The 5,000-nt window shown below is 40.5% G+C and overlaps 1 long non-coding RNA gene across 1 annotated transcript in view; it reads left to right on the forward strand.

The window, feature by feature from the left end:
- LOC138962111 (uncharacterized) overlaps positions 1-2,828 on the forward strand; it is a 5,034-nt gene extending 2,206 nt beyond the window's left edge. Inside the window, exon 2 of the long non-coding RNA XR_011454397.1 lies at positions 1-2,828. This exon is cut by the window's left edge and continues 1,091 nt beyond it. This is a non-coding gene — a long non-coding RNA (uncharacterized lncRNA).
- Positions 2,829-5,000: the final 2,172 nt, after the last annotated feature.

A 5,000-nucleotide genomic window follows, 5' to 3' on the forward strand; every position in this document is an offset into this window, starting at 1 on the left:
AAATTTGTCCTTGCGTTGCTGATGGTTTTATTTTCTTCCTCATTGGTCTGCCATGTTATCATCGCATTGAGTTGTTATCACATTAATACAACCACACGTACAAGGTTGGAATTTGAATAAATTGAACAAGTTAACTTATAGGAACTGTACTCACAGAGAAATTGATCCCTACGTATTGTCCTGTTGACACTCGAGGCATACGTATAGCACTGCAAAAAGCTTTTCTCTCTTTTTTGTAATTTTTATTTAACAGACAGCTATGCTTTGGCCAACATGTTACAGTTATGAAAGTGATAACATGCATGCAGTCATCTTAGACTATTCCTTTGAAGAAAAACGCTGCAAAGGCTTTCAAGCAAACAAAATGTCAACAACCTCGCTGGCAATGAGTTCTTTCTTAGTTTCAACAGGGCTGTCATATCCCAAGATTAGAAACATTCTTTTTTTGTTTTGAAAGGAAGAGCAGAGATTCAAAGTGCATAATGTCAATTTGTCAAGGTCCCCCCCTGACGACTGATGATAAAACGCTGATTATGAGGCTTTTTTGTGTCTGATTTTCATTAGTTAAACATTCGTTTATAAATCTAAAATGATAATGAAACACAGTCACAATCCCTGCATTTCATGTTCACGTGTACATTTCTCAAGCACATTGGAGTGTTTTCGATTGTTTTGTCCCACAATCCCCATTCAATTCAAAATAAATTAGAAAATTCACTAATTCTGTGTATAAGCCTATTAAATGCGGTTTAGCAGTTATGTTGCGGAATGTGTTTACAATTTGTGTTTACTTGCTAAAAATAATCTAAAATTCGTATTCGGACATATTTTGACGTGCAAATATAGGACTTCATCAAAGATACTCTGACATAACATTTCAAACAATATCTTCAAGCACAAATTCTCACGCAGACATTCAACCTAAGGCAGTTTGATGACAGATAAAAATAAATAGAGGGACGAACCAACGAACAAAGTGCAGAGACACAAACAGAGAGACAGACAGAAAGACAGACACAGAGACACAAACAGAGAGACAGACAGAAAGACAGACACAGAGACACACTGATTCCGTCAGCACCGTTCTGTTCATTGAAATTGCTTCATGCACTGATTGACAATAATGACACAGTTTATACTTGTGACAGGGGAGGCTACCGCTCCTTTCACAGCAGACTCTGCACCCGCCCGGAGTTGTTGGCCTTTAAGTCAACACCGGTGGATTGTGGAATTCTGTTTGTGATGGGGTCTGGTGGTTTGCGATTGTCTGTATGTTCATGGAAACCCTTCGGGTTTGCATAACAGTTTTTATAGGGCTAAGAAATTAGCCCTAACATTTTCAATCCTGTTTGATTGCACTTCGCCTCCCGAGGTAATCGTAGTGTTACGGCACTCGGTTACATACTCACTCAGAATGAAACCATTCAGGGAAGTGTAAATAGTAGTTCGTAATTACTGTTGAAAAGACGATTGGCTACCTATCGCTGAAAGAGAGAGAATAGATTATAAAACAGTGGTAGATTTGTTCTCTTTGGATACTATGCAGGACAGCTTTTACAAAATGTGATTCGCTTATTTCTTCATCCATATGTGATATTAATCATCCCATTGAATTATGAAGGAATATGAAACAGAGTCGTAGGTTACAGATTGTTATTTAAAACTCATGTTTTCGACGAAATGTACTTAATCATTGTATATTATATGCTAATATTGGTATTGTAAATGTTTGACATATCAATGAGTGTATATATAGCTATTCCTACCTTAAAGGCTGCAGTACTTGTTTCTTCTAGCATATATCTTCTTATGCCATCATATGTTATGCGCACAACTTGATATTTAACCGAAGGTATTTGTAACAATGTAATTTACTACTTCTGGTTTTTTTAGCTGCTTGAAGGGATATAAAGCCTATGGTTCTCAGTTTAAAAAGTACTGTTAATTCCAAAGATTCGAGAAATTCATTTTGTGTTTTGTAAGGTAGAGCACAGATTTCAAGTCCATGTGCCATGCTAGGTTCTATTCCCCTTTACAAATACAGTCCTTTGAATGCAAACCATTAACTCCGCCACCACGGATCCGTCCCGTAAATGACACCAGTGTCAATCTGCAACACTATTAAAACAATCGTACTCTGCTCTGTGGTGGACACGCTTTTAATTATGTTGTTTTTTGATTTGTGTCCCAATGGAAGAAACATCCTGATTGTCCTATTTAAAGGCAAACAGAACTATGTGATTGTCAACGTGATTGATTACACGTTTCAGGTTTATTCAAGAATAATGATCAAACGTTCCTGTTATGATGATGTTTCCCTTAAGGACATGTCTGATGCCCAGCAGCTACAAAATGTTAAATGATGATAAAAAAAAAAACACCACAAAAAACACGTGTCTGTCTGTCTGTCTGTCTGTCTGTCTGTCTGTCTGTCTGTCTCTCTCTCTCTCTGTCTCTCTGTCTCTGTCTCTGTCTCTCTCCCCCCCCCCCCTCTCTGCCTGTCTGTCTATCTCTTTTATTTCAACCAATAAATCTAGTCAACGAATGATCTTGTTCTTGACGTAGATACCTTATATAGAATGGGGTGCCTCATAAACTCATTAACTATGAGGTAGACATTCTCAGAATCATTGTCCAGCACAAAGTGCTTAAAAGAATTATTTTGTTGACCTCTTCTTGGAAAACAAGAACAGAAAAAGCTCACTTCAGAATTCACCACAGAAGTTGGGCATTGCTGACCAGTGGGAATGGATGGAAGAAAGACCTACATGGACAATGATTATGTCTTGAAATGACTGTATGCGATGTTATTAAACTTTGTGACTTTAGACTTCTATGGGTTTGTCTCTTTCAGTCTGTCTCTCTCTGTTCCAGCCCCTAACCCCTCCCCCACTCACACCCCCCCCCCCACCCCAGTCGTTAGGTGTTTATTGCCTACGAGGTGGGTCTTATTTTTCAAGCAAACATTATTTGGCTTTGGTCCAAACCAAACAATCTAGTCAACAGACGACTTGGCTGTTAAATGTTAGTCCAGTTTCTAATTCGTAGACTCCACATTGGAACCCGGTGCCTTTCTACCTCACACATTCTTGCATATCAATTCTATGATTCTATGATACTGTTTTGTCGTCCTCCTCCTCCCGCCTCCCTATCCCAAAACCCGCAAAGCATTCAAACACGAACACAGATAAAGTTCATTAATCTGCTTATGAGTCAAAACCATCCGTATGAATGTATGAACATAATCGGAATTTTGCCTGATTGAGCCGAGGCGTTACTGAACTGCGAAAACAGACCGAGGGAAACCTCGAACTGGGATAACTTATAATTATTAACTGTTCTTGCACGTAAGTTTTATATCTTACTTCAGGATTGAATAAAACGACACGTAAGGAATGTTTCGTCACTGCTGTATGTATAGGTCTGTGCACTGGTCAGCATGGACAGACAGACGGACAGAGAGAGAGATAGAGAGAGAGAGACAGACAGACAGACAGACAGACTGACACAGACAGACACATACACAGAGACACACACAGTGACACACACACACACACACACACACAAACACACACACACACACGCACACACAAACACATACACGCACGCACGCACGCACGCACGCACACACACACACACACACACACACACACACACATACACACACACACACATAAACACACACTTCAAATAAAGAAGATCGTCTTTTCATTGCTTGTCGCAGTCGCATACCTACTCTCAGGTTACACATTTTGTTAAGACGACAATCCTGTTAATTGTCTGGTTTTTTTTTCAGCGAACCTCATTTACATATTTTGCATTCATCACGTTTTAAGAAGCGAATTCATTACAAAATTATATGATTTTTTGCACAGCCGCCGCAGTATCATTATTCGAGTGTGACCGTCTGGCGGGGTAGTTAAAGGTCTACTATCTAAAGCTCGATTTTGGAAAAAGGTTTTCTGGCGATTTTGACTTTGAAAAGTTCAGGAATGTGCTGTAATATGGATACAACTGCAGTAGGCCTAATCAGCTCGAGAGAGGTCCGTTACTATGCCACTACATTAAATGAACTTTATTCGGCAAACGGTTGTCGTACATGCCAATACCACACACTCCTGTGTCAAACAGTCACGACCTCTGTTCGGTGTCACATTTTATTCAGTACTTGGGGTAAAACATTTGCCAAGACAGATGAAACTGATTGGACTCAGGAAGTCAAATCCGTGTGAATGTAGCGAGCGCTCGCTCATTCTAGGTTTAACGGTGCTAAAGGGCGTAATACAGCGTAAAGAAACATACTGTCTAATACGCTGTCTCGAAAGACCCACATTAGTATTCTGATTTGAATAATAGAACGTTTAATCCCTAAAGCCAAAGCATTCCTCGTGTGTGGTTTTATCAATGTAAACACCACACGGGTCCAAACTGTAAGCTCTACATAAAGACCGCTCGTCCTGGGGGATGAAATGAGGAAAAAGATCAAAACAAAGCCGTGGTGCAGCAGAAGATCTTGGGGAGAAATTACCGTGTCGAAACACAACCCAATACAGAGCCGTTTCTAGTTTAAACAACTTAGCGTTCAAGCATTAATTCTGTGTGCTGACACAATTACAATCCCCAAATTGAACCGTACTGCTCTTCGGGCGTTTAGAGACAGTGTTAAGTCCATAATATCCCTTTAAGACGGACTAAAACCGTCGCTGTGCCGGTAAAAAGAGCCTTTTGTATATGGACCCCCTTTTCCAACTTTTCGGGTCTAGACTGCTGTTGGGGCGGGGATATAGCTCAGTTGGTAGCGCGCTGGATTTGTATTCAGTTGGCCGCTGTCAGCGTGAGTTCGATCCCAGGTTCGGCGGAAATTTATTTCAGAGTCAACTTTGTGTGCAGACTCTCTTCGGTGTTCGAACCCCCCCCCCCCCCCCCCCCCCCCGTGTACACTACATTGGGTGTGCACGTTAAAGATCCCACGATTGACAAAAGGGTCTTTCCTGGCAAAA

The sequence above is a fragment of the Littorina saxatilis genome, linkage group LG3 (genome assembly GCF_037325665.1).
Source record: "Littorina saxatilis isolate snail1 linkage group LG3, US_GU_Lsax_2.0, whole genome shotgun sequence".
NCBI classification, from domain to species: Eukaryota; Metazoa; Mollusca; class Gastropoda; order Littorinimorpha; family Littorinidae; genus Littorina; species Littorina saxatilis.